The sequence below is a fragment of the Nilaparvata lugens genome, chromosome 2 (genome assembly GCF_014356525.2).
Source record: "Nilaparvata lugens isolate BPH chromosome 2, ASM1435652v1, whole genome shotgun sequence".
Taxonomy (NCBI): domain Eukaryota; kingdom Metazoa; phylum Arthropoda; class Insecta; order Hemiptera; family Delphacidae; genus Nilaparvata; species Nilaparvata lugens.
Window position 1 is genome coordinate 21246345 of NC_052505.1, and position 18262 is coordinate 21264606.

Below are 18262 nucleotides of genomic sequence, written 5' to 3' on the forward strand. Positions count from 1 at the left end.
GGTCTCTCTGTTCTGACTTTTAGTTTTTCCGGTGGCTTCTTTCTTCTCTAGAAAAATGGCTGGCTACATGTGTGTTGTAAATTTTTGCTCTGAATCTTTTTCATTCATGTGAATTTATTAATGTTTTAAATTGAGTTTTAAACAGTTTATAGTGTTCTATTTTGTCCACATAATTTGCTATTTGTGTATTCAAGCCAATAGCCACTGTTTTTCAACTGTAAACTAGATAAGTATTTTAGTTCGTAGTAACTCTAAATGATTAGGCTTATAAGATATAGTTCTTTGTGTATTTGTATAAATTCATCTGAAGATTATAAGTTCATTTGCTCTGAAAACTGGATTTCTCATTCATAGGCGATAGATCCATTCATAATTTATCAAGAATCTATTACATTGGAGCCGACAACTATCCTTAGGTTAATAGGTGTTAAATGCTATTCCAACCGATTAAGGAAAAATTGGTAGCACGGCAAATGGTACCCCTGGTGGGACAGAATTACAAAATAAATATGTCCCAAATGGTACACCATGAAATCCCTGGTTATGAAAAATTATTAGTAGGATAGATATCTTGATAGGTTATGAATGGTATATTGCTGAGTGGGAAGTCGGTTCAAGAGAGATCAAGTTTTAATGAATAGATATCAGTGCATATTACAAAATGGCAAACATTAAAAATGATATAAATCTTATAGCATTCCTAACACAAAGGTTTGATGAGCAAAATGCTAGGTTTGACGAGCAAAATGCCAAGATTGATGAGCAAAATGCTAAGTTTAATGCTAGGTTTGATGAGATGAAGCAAGAATTTGCTAGCATTAGACTAGAGCAGGCTAGTATAAACCTTCTATTGAAAAATGCACATGAAACATTGAGTGATTATCATGAAGATGAAAACAAATTGAAGCAGGATAATATTAGTGTTAAGATACAGGATCAACTCATTCAAGTTTCTGACAATGTAGACCTAGTTACTGTTGTTGAAAAAGTCAACCCTAATGAGATAGTAAAATTGAGTAAAGAAGTAGGTAGGGAGTTGTCTTCACTGAAAGTCAACTATCATGAAAGTGATATTGCTACATTGAAGGTTAGGAAAACTATTAACAAAGTGAATGATTACATGAGACAGGTTTCTGTGGTGGTTAGGAATAATGTAAACAAAATGAATGTTGCTTTGAGTCAAGTTGATGAGTTCAACTTTCAACTGAGAATTGAAAAGGTGTATGCAATGCATTCTCAAGTGAACATGACTAACTTTTGCAAGCAAAATGGCTTTGTTGAAACAAATGAACCCATGAATAAAATCATGTTCTTGAAGAAAACAAAGCACAAAGTTTCCATTGATGTATTAGTATTCAAAGGTTGTTTCAAGTTGCTTATTTACAAGATGATGACAGTGAATCACATGATGAAAGGGTATTCCCCAACACACAATGATTAGGAATCCTGTGTCATGCCGGGATTCAGAATAGCAATGACCGTAAATACTAAGTATGGTAAGAGTCCATAATTGTATCTTTTTTCTTTCCTGTAGCCTATTTTTCTTGGCCCTTAATCTTTTCAAATTTCAATTCTTTCCTGTCTTTGTGTAATGTTCAGTAAAATTATTCTATGATGCATATCTTAACCAATCTTGTCCATAGTCATTTAAATTTGTATTTTTTCTGAAATAATTTTGGAAGTTTAAATAGTAGCTTATTTTCCTAATCTTTAAATTGTTGATAAAACTTATCTTTTCTAAAATCTATCTATTGTAGTGTAAATAATTGTTTGCTTGTGGTATATTTTTTCATCATGTATTACATATTTTAATCATGTCTATTTTTTTCAGGTATTATATTAGGTAATTAGGTTTTTCAGAGCAATTATGTCCCATGTTCTCATCTTTCATTGCATATCGTGCCATAAGCCATATGTAATTAGGTTATAGTTTTCTTCTGGGCTTTTAACCCATTTTGCATTTTTTTTCTTTGCTGTCCAATACTTTGGATTTTTGGTAGACAAGTAGGTGTGATTCTTTTAGAGGTGTGGGCGTGAACCACATACGGCTGGACTCGATTATCTGACCTACTTGTTTGCGATATAAAAACCTTAAGACTGCAACATCAAATGTTTGTAAAACCTTTTGCATACTTTTGTTTTTGTGGTCCGATACTAGAGTCTGCTATCACATTGCCTTACAGACATCTAGGAACTATCCACCCAGTCACAATAGTCAACATTTTTTCCTTAACCAGTTGTTTTTGTGGGAGTGATAGCTCACAATTATAACAAATTAGAGTCATACTTGGAATTTACAAAATTCCATAGTAGTATATTTTATTAAATATACTTCCTCATGGAAGTTCAGTACTGACATGTAGGATAGGCTCTAATTAATCTTTCTCTTCTTTGTATTGTTTTAGGGAATTTATTTACCCAGTTTTCTTTTTCTCTTTTTTGTATTTTTTAGGGAACTTATTTACCCATTATTCATCTTGATCATCTTTGTATTATAATCTTGAAATGTTTGTACTTATTATACAGTCTTTAAATTATAAATTATGTTATTATAATAAATAAACTTCAAAATTTGAAAGTTTTAATGAATTCTGTAGCCATATATATGTGATGTATTAATGAAAGTTAGCTTGAATAATAATGTTTTTATTGAATAAAAACGTTGTGTTATATTATAAATTGAAATGAGTTAAAGGCTAAAATTTTTCTAAAGTGTTTTGTAATTGATATTTTTTTTTAAATTTTAAAACTGTTTGTTCTATAACTTTTGATATGATTGATTATCGTTTGAAATGGATGCTGGAGTGTATGTAGAATTTTTAGTGGGGTTTGTTGATTAGAATTTTGCTGGTATGTGATTGTTTTTTGAGATGGAAACCCATTATTGCCTAAAGAAGGAATAACAGAGGTTATGACTTAGAGAGGCAGTAATGAGATAATATTTTTTGTGTTGATTACTTATGTTGATTGCCATAGATGCAAAATAATGATTAATAATGTTGATTGCCATAGATGATGATTACTTATGAATATTGTTTGCCTTTGAAGCAAAATATTATTGATGTTTTGAATGATTTCTTGTTTAATGATTGATAGTAAAGTTTTGTCATGAAATGTAGCTTGTGTTCAGAACATTGAAAAGTCGAAATAAACTATAGTATCCGACAAACGATGATTAATAATATTAAATAATTTGCTTTTTATACAATTTTTGAACAAAATTAAAACTAAATAATTTTGAAACCCTGAATGATAAATCATAAATGTGAAATGAACTTGCTATAAATGAAATGTTATACTAAATGATAATGAAATGCAGATATATTATGAAATGATTGTGAATAGAAGATCAATTGTCTGAAATTATTGAAATATATATTGAAATTAATTTTTGTTGTGATGATCTGATGTTTTTTACAATTTTGATAATGATACAGAGTGTTATGAAATTCTATTTCTATTTTGAAGAATGGATTAAATTTTGATATTTGAACAGTGAATAGATGGAAATGAATTTTTTTTTTATAATGAAAATTTGTAATTGATATGTCCATATTTCACAATTTATGTATTGCTGACTGTATAATAAGATGTTGACAAATTTCAATTTCATATATATTTAAAAATAATTTTCATGTGTTTTAGATTGTATTGATAGCCTAATCAAGTTTTTCTTTTTAGTTTATAAGCATTTTAAGATAACAGGTACAGCACAGACATTAACATTGAAATAGTTATCATGTGAATCTCGAAATCAGCAACAATGAATGGGTGATTTTCGAACTAGTGTGACATAACTACGCCAATATCTACGCCAATATCTACACCAATAACTACGCCAAAATCTACGCTGATGCCTGCACTAATAACTACGCCAATGTCAACGCCAATAACTACGCCATAATGCCAAAATCTACGCCGATGCCTGTGCTGATGCCAATGCCTGCGCCAATGCCAATAGCTACGCCAATGCCTGCGCCAATGCCAAAATCTGCGCCAATGCTGATGCCAACGCCAATAACTATGCCAATGTCAACACCAATATCAACACCAATAACTACGCCAAAATCAATGCTGATGCCTACACTAATAACTACGCCAATATCAACACTAATAACTACGCCAAAATGCCAAAATCTACGCCGATGCCTGTGCTGATGTCAATGCCTGTGCCAACACCAAAATCAACGCCGATGCCTGCGCCAATGCCAAAATCTGCGCCAATGCTGATGCCAATGCCAATAGCTACGCCAATGCCTGCGCCAATGCTGATGCCAACACCAAAATCAACGCCGATGCCTGCGCCAATGCCAATATCTGCGCCAATGCTGATACCAATGCCTATGCCTGCGCCAATGCTGATGCCAATGCCAAAATCAATGCCGACACCAAAGCATACGCCAATAACAATGCCAACGCTTATTGCTGACTTTGTATCTCAAACTTCAACACTACTACATTACCTGGAGGTAATTGCCATCCATGTTCACATTCACAACTTTGAATTCAGAATAACAGTCACAGTATCATGAAAGAATTGATTCAAAAAATCCTCTCCTAAATTATTCCTGTATGCAGAACTCTAAACCTTGAAAGCTGAGAATATCAAAAAACCAAACCTTACCTAAATTAATCCTCACCTAAATTAATCCTGTATGCAGCGTCTATCTCTTTTCCAAAAAACGAATTACATTGTCATTTCAAGCCTGAAATGTACATTGTATAATTATATGAAACCGGCCCTAAATCTTCCTAAGTTTGCAAACTTTTCCTCCATTACCTTGTTTGCCACAGTTAATATCAATAGTTAATGTATGTTAAATTGTATTATTAACCCTCCTATGAAAATTAGAACATACCCAAAATTAGTACGTTTATTAGGCCTACTAACAAATGTAGTGGGTAAATGTGAACATCTACATCTTCCTAAGTTAGCACCATTTTTCTCTTCATTATCTTGTGAGCCAAAGTTAATATCTATAGTTGATTTATGTAAAATTGTATGATGAATAACTTATTATTATTATTGTGACATCTCCCCCATCCCCGCCACTGACATTAAATCACTATTCACAAACTGGGATTCTGATTCAAACGATTCTATTGTTCCACGCTTTTGAATCCAAAATAGGTCTGGCAACACTTGAAAGCTATAACTTCACTCTAAAAGCTATAAGATTCACTGAGAGGAAACACTTGAAGCACTCAATTTGAGAATGAAGACTAATCAATTATAGTACAGGACAGATTGAAAGCGCACACTTCACTGATATGTCATTAGTTGAAAATTAAATTTGAATGAAGTTTTGGTGGTGGGGAGCTCTGTACAGGAAGGTCCCACTTAGCCTGAATATATGCAGTGATATTTGAGCAGACAATGGACTTCAGGGCTGTTTTATTTCAGCCGGGACCGACAGCCGGGAAACGTGCACATCCTCTAACACGTCTATTCAGTTGAAACCGTCAATATGTCAACCAAAAAAACACTGAATAACCCAGTTCATTTAAACATTAATAACACTGTTTGAAAATATTCTAGTATATTAGATTGAAATATACTATATTATATACTATAATACTATATTGAAATAGTCATTCTTAGAATACGGTACTGTCACCTAAGTTATTTAATAAACTGTCCAAAACAACAATATAGCTCACTTCAACTCATTTGACGGCAGCATTTCATGAAGAGGGTTTTGGTAGGCTGGTCCACTGACAAACACCTCAATCTTCACAGCAATTATTTTGGTCTAAAAATGTGTGATATACAATCACAAATAAAACTTCCCATCATCATTGAGGAACAATAAATATTTGGACTGATGGGGTTTGTCAACGTAACTGCATTCACAGTTGAGACTCAAATATTCCGATGACAATATCACTGACAGGTTGGTCTAGTGGTCTGGGGCGTTATAACCTTCAGTCTGCCAGCACAGCTTGGTCGTGATTCGAATCTCTTAAACCAGCCATGCACAAGCAAAACGATAATGTGGGCATCAACCGCAATAATATATTTCGTGGAACAACGAGACCTATGAAAAAACTCCCTCCAACCAAAACTTCTGTGTTCAAGACTGGAAATCCCTAACTATTACAAAAACCAATAAAAACAAATATACTTACTTACTCCTTGGCACTACAGCTGATTCAGAGCCTTGACCTCCTTCAGAAAGCCTCTTCATTCGTCTCTATCAGCAGCCTTACGTCTCCATCCCCCAACACCCAGCTTCCTAATATCGTCCTCCAAATCCTCCAGCCAACGTTTCGCGGATGTCTGCTCAGCCTTCTCCCTCCTGGGTTGTTTCTAAAGACCTGTTTTACAACTCTTGAGTCACTCATCCTCTCAACGTGTCCCAACCACCTCAAATGCCTCATTTTCATCTCGTCAACAATTTGACATTTCTGGAACTGATAACAGGAAACAAATATTCTCAGTCAAAAACACCCTCCAACCAAAACGGAGATTAAGTCTCAGTTGCACAAAAGCCTGTTACATTTAAACCGTGATTAAATAACCAGAGAACCAATCAGAGGATCCTTCTTTTCGAAAAGGTCTTCTCTGATCGGTTTTCGTGGCATTTAATCATGTTTTTAATTTAACAAGAATTTGTGCAACCGGGCCTGAGACTGGAAACCACTATTGACACAATAACGCCATCTTCACGACAACGACGAAAAAATCAACAACAGTGAGTAACTATCGACTACAACAACCACAAGAAAATATCGACAGGGAGAGAATAGTAATAAAGACGAGGAAAGATGAACATCGTTGACAGAAGATTTGAACAGAACTTCCGCCAGTGAATATTGACAAATTAGGAAACGAAAGCAGTTGGTAGAACCAATCCTAATACAGCAACCACAAGATGGATGCATATTTGGGATATGTGACTTTTGGTGTAACACCTTGTAACAGAATATGCCGTTCAAGGTAGTGAGCTGAAGCAGTCATATGAGCTGGAATTGCTACCTCAAAAATCTGATTGATTGATACTTTTGAAAGCTTCTCTGTGAAAAGAGATCTCCAACTTTAAAATATGAAACAAAATAACAATTAGTTCAACTGTGAAAACAGAATACTAAACGCGTGAACAAATAGAATAATATACTATAGATGAGGACATTAATGATAATATTGACGTTGTCTACGTTCATTTAATTCAAAGGCAATACAATTTTTTATTTATTCGATATGATATTCAATGGACATGCAACTGGACACGTTCCTTGTGTTGGGAGCTGAGTTTGGAGACAGAGTATTAGAGGAGCACCTGGATGTTCAAAGCAGGGACAGAGCTGATGTACCTCAACAAGTATTTTGACAACAGTTGTCAAAAACCACAGATTTATTGATACTTAGAAAGACCGGTGTCGGTTATCTACACCATTGTCAATGTCTGATAAACTCTATCAGAGAGAGTTAGATTTATTGATACTTAGAAAGACCGGTTTCGGTTATTTACACCATTGTCAATCTCTGATAAACACTATCTCTCTATTTCTATCTCTATCAGAGTGAGTTTATCAGAGATTGACAATGGTGACAAGAAATTGTCAAAAAACACAGATTTATTGATACTTAGAAAGATCGGTTTTGGTTATTACATTGTCAATCTCTGATAAAGAGATCTGATAACAGTTTATCAGAGATTGACAATGGTTTAATAACCGAAACCGGTCTTTCTAAGTATCAATAAATCTGTGGTTTTTTGACAATTTCTTAGTCTTTTTCATTTAATATGAAAAATTACCACAATTTGATAACCGAAACCGGTCTTTCTAAGTATCAATAAATCTGTGGTTTTTGACAATTTCTTAGTCTTTTTCATTTAATGTGAATAATTACCACAATATCAACTTCTCAACTACACAAAAAGTTAGAATGTAAATTATCGAAAAAATGTAAAAAACTATAGAGAGGTCCACGTTATAATGGCAGTGGGGAAAGATGAGAGAGTAGTGTTGCCGATTCTCGGCCTTGCACTGCCTTTTTTAATATCACACACCGGTATATTTAATGTGATGTTAACTTTTCATTATTGTTTAGAACAATCAATTATATTTTATACGTCAAGGAAAAATATTCTTATATTATCTGATGAAGTATTTTCAGGATTGAGATTAAGTATGTTTTCAATTGATTATATTTCTGCATTGTTAAAGAACGATCTGGGAACGTTACAGAGCTAGAAAAGGATGGCTCCATCTGTTTTGTTGGATGATAGACAAGGATAGCAACGCCAATGTTGATCAGATACTGCCATTATAACGAAGACCTCACTATTTGCTTGAATCCTATCAGAATGAAGTGATTGAGATAGAGATTTGAAAGAATCAAAGTTAATTTTGAAATAAGAATTCACACTTCAAAGGAAAAGAGACTTCTCCACTAACCTTTGAGTCATGAAGTAGGGTAGCCAAACCTTCGTCTTGAAGTTCAAACAGTTGTACATTTATTTCACTAACCACTGAATTATCACTGTTGTAATATTGCACTAATTAACTTCGGTTCTAAATTTCACTTATAAAATTCCGGACGTAACAACATAGGCTTCACTATAAGAACTGTTGAAGGCTTCACTCTATAGAAGGTATTCCAATGTTCGTCTATGAGAATGACGATGAAAATTTTATAATCTGAAACAAAAAACTTCATAAGTTTAACTGAAAAACACAATACTGAAACGATCCAGTATAAAGAAATGATTGGGAAAAATAAATAATTATTGAATGAGAAGAAAAATTATTAGTGAATGATAATGATCAGCATGATGTAATTTAAGATGATATGGTATATGATTTGTACTCTCAATTCACATTGAATATATTCTGTTCTTCCTTATAAGATGAATCAACATTTGACAAACAGATTTCAATAAACAGATAAACAATGGATGAAAAAATAAACAACAGATGAACAAAATGAACATTGGACAGATAGAGTAGTCTATAAATTAAATTGAAAGACCAATAAATCATACCAAAAACTTATAACTACTACTCATTGGCTCTACGGGCCTTGAAAGAGCCTTGGCCTCCACCACAAACCTTTTTCATGAATCTGTGTCCTGTGCTCGCTGTCTCCACCTTCTGACGCTCCAGGATTGAAGGTCTGCTCCATGTCGTCCAATCATCTGTTGCGTGGTCGGCCTCGTTTTCTTTGTCCCCCTGGTTGCTGACATTATTCCACATCTCTACTCATAGCCAACCATTCTTCCACAGAGATGGCATATAAAACCGTATCTGTACAGTTATTTTTACAAAACAACGATTTCTGTACTTGAATAACAATTGAAAAATGTATTGCTTGAAGAAATGAAATCATACAGAACTAGGAATAATATTTGGCCTCCACATCTACCCTCATATTATGTAAATCAGTATTAATATTTTTTAATGGATTAAGAAACAATAAAAATTCGAGGAATAGATGTTAGTATGATTGGGCTTGTCACTTTGAAGAAATTGGTTTTAATATTTTTCAAATGAATTATGGAGTAACTATCTATTATTAGAGGATAGATGCTACTACTATTATAGACTCGATTCGTTTTGTCAATTTGAAAAATAAGTACAAGTAATTTTTACAATATGAGCTGAGCTATGACTTAACAAATTGAAGAAATTGGTAGAAATATTTTTTTAAAGAAATATGAAGTGATTAATATTAGAGGAACTGATGTGTGTATAATTTATTATAGAAATAGTAAGGCTTAAATTTTGAAGTGATCAATGTTGAAGGAATTGATATTATTATGATTGTATAATCAGTGAGGCTTTGTATTGTCAATTTGAATGAATTAGTATTAATACCTATTCCATCAACATTTTAATATTGATATTGATATTTTTTCAAATGAATAATTATAAAGTAATTGATATTAGAGTAATAACTGATGTTAGTATGATTATATGTAGAATCAGTGAATTTAGTATTATAGTATGTTTATAATATAATTTATTAAATATTAATATAATTGATATTATATTTGATAAATACATATGGTACATTAATAATAATAAATTTCAAGTAAATTTATTATTATTATTATTTATTATTATTATTATTATTATTATTATTATTATTATTATTTATTATTATTATTATTATTATTATTATTATTGATTTATTGAACTCATGTATCAATTTCCTGAACATGAATTTTTAAAATCACTTGAGTTCTTATACTAGACATTACACAAAGGCCTAATAAATACACTCACAGAAGCAAAATAAAGGAACTACATAAATCACAAAAGTACATGAAATTGCATAACAATTTAGCATCTTAAAATTGCATTGATAGCACTAATGCAACATCAAAAGTTGAAAATGTAGCTGCAACTTCATAATCTGAATTTTTTAGTTCAACTGTGAAACACAACATTGAAAAAAAATTCATCTTAAAGTAAAATTATAAGAAGATGATGATCAATATGATGCAATGGTAATGGTACAATATATGACTATTATAATCCCAAAAAATGCCTGACATAACATTCAAGACAACATATAAGTGACTAGAATGCAATAAATAACATAATTCCAACACATTCCTGACCTAATGTTCAAGACATATAGTAAAAAAGCATCAAGTAACCACACACAACCTGTTCAAGATGCAACATAGATCTTTCTAAGCATGCAATGAACCAGAACATACGTAAGAAACAGTGCAAAAACAAATGTTGATAAAATTCTCAACTTGTTTTAGAAGCAGCAAAGATCATTCAAAGCATGCACACAGTTAACATGGAGAAAAATATGTCAGCTTTTGAGAAGATGGGCTGAGATGAATCTGATGCACAGGACTTGTAACAGAAACACAAGAATCAAATAAAATGTAGATAAAAAACACAAATTAGAAATGTAAAATGATCACTAAACGCATGCACAGAGTGGAAATGAAAAAAATAACTGAGATCTAATGTGTATTTGAGAAGAGATGCTGCGATGAACCTGAAACATATCAAGAAACAGACCGATTATTTGCCCTACAACATCTATGAGAGTTCTTTCTCTCAAAGATACTTATAGGAGAATTCTTGGATTTCTAAAGAATATCTCTAATTTTTTTCAAGGGTATTTACTTAAAACTATACTAATCTAAACTAGGTATATCCATCACTACCTGAACTACCAGGATGATGTGCCCTACAGCATCAATGAGAGTTCCTTTCTCTCAAAGACACTTATCAGAGAACCTTGAATTTCTCATGAAAGTCAAGAATCTCCAATTTTTTTCAAGGGTCTTTACTTAAAACTATACTAATCTAAACTAGGTATATCCATCACTACCTGAACTACCAGGATGATGTGCCCTACAGCATCAATGAGAGTTCCTTTCTCTCAAAGACACTTATCAGAGAACCTTGAATTTCTCATGAAAGTCAAGAATCTCCAATTTTTTTCAAGGGTCTTTACTTAAAACTAAACTAATCTAAACTAGGTATATCCATCACCACTTGCTAGTTGGCGGGGAAACTGAAAATAAAGCCTCTAGCCTTTGCTAGTTGGCGGGGGATGGGATAATGTAGCCTCTAGCCTTTGCTAGTTGGTGGGGAAACTGAAAGTAAAGCCTCTAGCCTTTGCTAGTTGGCGGGGAAACTAAAAGTAAAGCCTCTAGCCTTTGCTAGTTGGCGGGGTAGATATTCTTGAGAAATTCAAGGATCTCTTCCACTCTACTCTAAGTATTATTGAGAGTAATATACTCTCATAGATACTGTAGGGTATAAACATTCATTCCTGGCGGTCCTGGTAGTGCCACCACATAGTTTAGATTAGTGTTAAGTCAAGACTCTTGTAAATAATTGGATATATTCTTGAGATTTTCAAAGGGTTCTCTAATAAGTGTCTTTGAGAAAAAGGAACTCTCATTGATGCTGTAGGGCACATGACTCCTGGTACACTCCTGGTTACTTAGTAGCTCAGAAAATAAATTGTTACCTTTAAAGGCGTCTCGTTCGGGTATGGCGGGTTCACAGTGGACTGTAAGAGCGGTCTCCTCGTTCTGGTAGGCGGCAACACGTTCAGATAATCAGGATTCACTTGCACTGGCGATGATGAATACATGGGCCCATATCGTGGTGAAGAGATTACACAAAGAAGATCCAAATCTAGATATTTAGCGGAGTACTCTCACAATAACTTTTCCTAACTAGTCGCGGTAGTAGTTTAAATTTAAACAAGCGAAGCGGTAATACATTTATAACTTCTTTAAAAGGAGACACAACTGTGTAGCGTCAGGACAACAAGCTTCCTCAAGGAGCGGTTACAAACGGAAGTGAACTGGGAAGCAAAAAGCGGGGGAAGCCAGGGAGAACAGTGCTATCTACATATTGAACTAGGCGATCTTAGAGCGGCTGATGGCAGTGGCACGCTAGATGGCCGTGGGTGAGCACGGTTGATTCAAATGGCTGGCCCATACAATATGAAATACGCAGAACGTTCTGCTATTATAGAGAAAATTCTCTTCTTCAACTCCTATAAATTATGAATTACCTGTAATATTACAAGTTTTGCTTTTCAACCTATTATATCGAATCAGAGCAAAAATCTAATTACTTTTTCCTTGATAACGTTTTCAGATATTTGAACAAAATTAAAATCATTATAAGATAATTAACTGATTTGAACCATTCAACTTCAATTCTTGATGTTACCTTACCACAATAATATTGTGGTAATCCATATTAAAATCATTATTAGATAATTAACTGATTTAACTGATTAACTGAATATTATTGTGGTAAGGTAACATCAAGCTAATTGAAGTTGAATGGTTCAAATCAGTTAATTATCTAATAATGATTTTAATATTGAAATTTATATTATGGAAATATTATTAGTTGACAAAGTATTTTATCTCTATCATGGGAATTTATTGAAAAATATATTTACGTAATGAATAAAATATAATTCATTATTTTAAACAAGAATAAAGGGGGCACTTCAGTATATGGACCACGTAATCCAGCATTGAGACCTACAAGGTTTGATAGGCGAGTTCAAGACAATTTTCAACGATTTTGAGTTTTTAAAATATTCTCATGGCTACAATAATAGTGTAATATATTATAAAATTTTACATGGAATCTAATAAAACTTGTTTCAATTCCGTCACTTCAGTAGTTGCTGGGATATTGCAAAAAATTGCACATCAATAACAAAATTGATAACACATTATAGGTAATAGCATTATCATACTAAAAAACAATACTGCAGACCTGTACACATTAAATCACCTTTTGTTTTCTATATACATTTTTTACAGACGGGCTTATTTTGATGTGTGTGACTTATTTAACGCTATATGTAGAAAGATAAACCAGATACAGAACTTTATTAAACAGTATATAGAACAGTATATTGAATTAACAAATATGATACCCGCAAGGGAATTTTTGTATGTAGGTATGAGTTGCCAAATGATCAACTACAATAATCTACCAAGCTGAAGAGGAAAGAGATGAAGAGAAGAGAAACGTCTCTGTGCTTCATTCGGACGCCGTGTCTATGAAAATTTTTTAATTCAATCTTATTTCCACATATCAAAATATTCATCAATGTCATTTTCCATCACGAACTGCTTTTTTAATCACTTTTTGCTATTAAAAAGAACGAGTAGCAGTCAGAATTTTCACAATAAATGAATTAATCACTCACTGTGACAACGAGATCTTTTGGCAGGTCCGCCATCTTCCTGACCAGGAAGATCTTCCTGAACTGTTGTCACAGTGAGTGATTGATTCATTTATTGAAAAAATCTTAGTGCTAGTTGTTCTTTTTAATAGCAAAAAGTGATTCAAAATATTCACTACATAATATAATTGAAGCCCATTGAAGTACTAGATTCAATCACTACCGTATCAGCTACTCAGAAACTCTTAGTAAAAAATGAAATCGCCAAGTTCACAAAAAAGTAATTCAACACTTTCCAGTTAAGCTTTAAAAAGCAAATTAAGAAAAAAGGCTATTAAAAAAACAACGAGAGAAAGTTGAAGGTGAGGTAACATCAAGAAACAAACTTAATAATAAGTACTATTCCTAATAGGTTTGATAGGCCAGAATTAAATGAAGCAATCAATTCGACAAACAAATCAATCCATAATACAATCAACAGCCTAAAAAATAAGAATTCTAAACAACTGGGGATTTGTTTTCTAAATGAAAGGCTGAAAAGACATAACTTCACTAATCATGGGTTGCATCTAAATCGATCTGGCAAAGTAATCTTTTGTAATAGATTGACAGAGCTGATTGAAAGCCGTTTGCAATCCTCTGGTTTAAAAACAGTCAAAAAAACAAATAACGATTTTTTAGTAAATTGGCTCAAAACAGGGAAAGGGAAATAGCTACAAATGCTAGAGATAGAGTAGCACAAGATGGTAAGGTTTTTAGTATTTATATCATCAAAATATTCAGTATCTTCGCAACAAAATTGACAGATTAGAAGTATTTCTTAAACAGGAGGATCCTGACATTGTTATTTTCACAGAGCATGGCTTAAAAATAAAGGAAATAAATCAAGTTAGGATTCCAGGCTATTCACTGAGAGATCAGAATTTTGTAGAATAGCTCATAGAAGTGGTGGTGTATGTATATTCACTAGCAATGCTAAACATACCCAAACTTATGAACTGGATTTTGTTAAGAGATTTTCTGTTGAGATGGATTTAGAGGTGACGGGACTAAGGTTAAAAATTGATGATCGATTTGAGGTAGCAGTGTTAGGTATCTATAGGTCACCAAAATGGAGACTGGCAAAAATTTTGTGAGCTGCTCCATACACTATTGGAAATTACAACCGCTCGTTTCACAAATGTTATAGTAGTAGGAGATTTCAATACCGATTTTGCCAGGCAGGATAAAATGACAGAGGATATTAGAGATATTATTAATATGAATAATTTAGAAATTAAGGTCCACGAATATACAAGAGTAACTCGAACTTCACAGACAATTATTGATAATATCCTCACAAATATAGAAGGTTGTAATGTCAGGTTAGGTAGCTCAGATCTATCAGATCATAACTATCAAATTTTAGATGTTAAGTTGCAGGGCCAGAATCCAAGCAGAAAAAAAACTTTTGTGAAAGAAATTCAGCAATATGAGCTAGGAAATATTCTGCTGTTTGGGAGGTAATTAATAGAAATAGGAGAGCAGCTCAAAAAGATACAGTTACTAATGTCCCTAGGATAATCGATGAACATGGAAATTATATGGATGATAGTATAGACATTTGTAACTTTTTCAATAAGTATTATCAACAGGTTGCATATAATCTCCAAAAGTCACTGAACACTAATACTTATAATACAACTACATTAAATTCTGAGCCAATTGAAAAGGTATTTAAATTTCATCCATTATCAAGAGATGAGTTGTCAAGAATAATAAAAAATTTGAATAACAAAAAAACAGTAGGATTGGATGGGGTCTCAAGCAAAATTTTAAAAGAATGTGAAAATGAATTACTGGACCCTCTATTGCATCTCCTTAATACTTCACTAGAGCAGGGTATTTTCCCTGATGATCTGAAACAAGGAAAAATTTTGCCAATTTTCAAGAGCGGTGATTCTGAAAGAGTTGAAAATTATAGACCCATTAGTATTCTAAATGTAATAAGTAAAATTTTTGAAAGAGTAGTTTTAAATAGGCTATTGATGCACCTGGAAGAAATTAATTTCATATGTGATGAACAGCATGGGTTCCAGAAAGGGAAATCTACTAAGACTGCAATAGTATCCCTTGTTGAAAGACTAATAGATATAATAGATTCAGGTGAGAAGGCAGCCGCAATATTTCTTGATTTATCCAAAGCTTTTGATTGTGTGAACCATAGAATATTATTGGAAATAATAAAAACTGTAGGTGTGAATGGTATAGAACTAAAATGGTTTGAATCATATCTCATAGGTAGAAACCAGTGTGTTGAGCTTACCAAGGTGGATGGGAATGAAATAGTAAAAATTAAATCTCAAAAACTGGAGGTCCAGGCTGGAGTACCTCAAGGCTCAATTCTGGGTCCCTTACTGTTTCTGTTGTATGTGAACCAATTACCAAAAGAGTTAAAAGATCACAGAGCTCTGTTGTTTGCTGATGACACATCGCTTATCTTTAACAATTATTTATTAGATAGTCTAGAAATAAATGCTTTTACTGGAGTACAGTCAATTGTCCAATTCTTGAAGCAAAGGCAATTAACAATAAATAGTAAGAAATGTCAATTCCTACAATTCAAAAGTAAATATAATTCAGTAGAGGATAGAGAAATAAATGTGTTTGTAGAGGAAAATGAATTAGACCAAGAAGAGAAAGTAGCATTCTTGGGAATTTTATTGGACAGGAAATTAACATGGCATCCTTACATTGAGAGGATATGTAATAAGATATCATCTGGGGTATTTGTCCTGCGGCAGCTTGCTAGGCTGAATGATAAAAAACTACTGTTAACTGCTTACCATGGACTTATACTATCTCATATTAGGTATGCTATTTTAGTATGGGGTAATTCATCTCAACAAAATATGGACAGGGTGTTTAAGATTCAAAAGAAGGCACTCAGATGTACAGAGAAAGTGAATAGGTTAGACTCTTGTAGGCCTTTATTTAAAAAGCTTGGTCTATTAACTGTGCCATCTTTGTATGTATATGAAGTTGTAATGCATGTGAAAACGAGTGGTGTGATCCAGAATTCAGATGTTCATGAGTATAATACGCGGAACAGAGCAGATTATCATATAATGGGTCACAATAGTAGGTTATTTGAACAAAAACCAGATTATATTGGTAGGAAATTTTATAACAAGCTACCTCAAATCTTGAAAAGTAATGATGATTTGAAGATTTTCAAAAAACAAATTAAAAAATATTTAGTTGATAGAGCTTTTTATAGTGTACAAGAATTCCTTTCAAACCTAAACTAGGTTGAACTACTTAGTGTTAGAATTATTATGTAATAACATGACTTGTCTTATACTCCATGACTGGAGTCTTTAGGACGTAATCTTAAAAAAAAAAAAAAGAATTGAAGTTGAATGCTTCTAATCGGTTTTTAAGCATAAATTATATGATCTGAAAATATGTATAACTGGGATCAAATTTAAATCATGTAATATTACATTTTTTCTCGATTAAAATCGTATCTTCAATTCAAGATCTATAAAACTTGATAGTAAATATCAGAGTAATCGATATGCGGACAACTTTTTGACTGAGAATTGATTGTAAATAATTGTGTTGCACATTCCATGGTATCACCGAAACAGAGTAAACAGAGTCAGATCATATAGAGGATATATAAATTTGAAATAACAGTTTCGAAATAAAGTTTTATTGAGAACAAATGTAAAATGTAAATTCTAAACTTGTAATTTATAATTTTTTGGTGACATGTTCATGAAGTCATCACTGATTTTGAGGTGTGGTCTTTTGCTCTATACTTTGTGCTTGCTTCTTCCTCTCTAAAAAATGGTGGCTGGCTATGAAGGTGTTTTGTGCTCTCTGAATATTTTTCTGTTTAATTGGAATTTATAATGTTTTAAATTGAGTTTTGAACAGTTGTATGGTGTTTTAAGTTTGTATATTTTGATTTGTGTGTCTACAAGCCTATAGCCATTGTTTTCAACTATATAAATTGGATAAGTATTTTAGCTTGTAATGATGCTATATTATGTTAAGTGTTGTTCTGTGAATTTGTGTTGTATATTGCCAAAATTCTTCTGAAGATTATAAGTTTGTTTGCTCTGAAAACTGGATTTCTCATTCATAAGCAATAGATCCATTCATAGTTTATCAAGAATCTACTATTTTGGAGCCGATAACTTTCCTTAGGTTAATAGGTGAAAAATGCTATCCAACCTATTTAGGAGAAACTGGTAGCACGGCAATCAATTTAGAAAATAATTTGAAATAAATTACAATGGATCATCCACGATAATACCATCACTAAGGCCACGTTTACACCAGAGTTATAGAAAAATGTTGTTAATAATAGTTATAGTTGTTATAATAGTTAATTAATAGTTTTCTACGAAAAAGCAACATGGAACATTAGAAATATAGTGAGGTTCAGGTCATTTATAATGTCAGCATCTGGTTAACATTGGTGTTGCTATCATTGTCTAGTAAAGCAGACAGCGCTATCCTTCTATATCCCCGCAACGTTGCCAGATCGTTTTCCCACAATGATTTATAGCGCTGCCTGCTTTACTAGACAAGGAGAGAAACACCAATGTTAATCATGCA

General features: G+C 32.8%; 1 protein-coding gene across 4 annotated transcripts in view; it reads left to right on the top strand.

The window, feature by feature from the left end:
* Positions 1-18262, top strand: part of LOC111060483 — a 133358-nt gene that overhangs the window by 97713 nt on the left and 17383 nt on the right. The window contains exon 1 of one of the 4 annotated variants that reach the window (XM_039420768.1): positions 11966-12403. The exons of the other annotated variants lie outside the window; for them this stretch is intronic. The gene's annotated coding sequence lies outside the window, so the exon portion shown is untranslated. Of the gene's footprint in view, positions 1-11965; positions 12404-18262 lie in introns of those variants that run through there. 4 annotated transcript variants of the gene reach the window in all.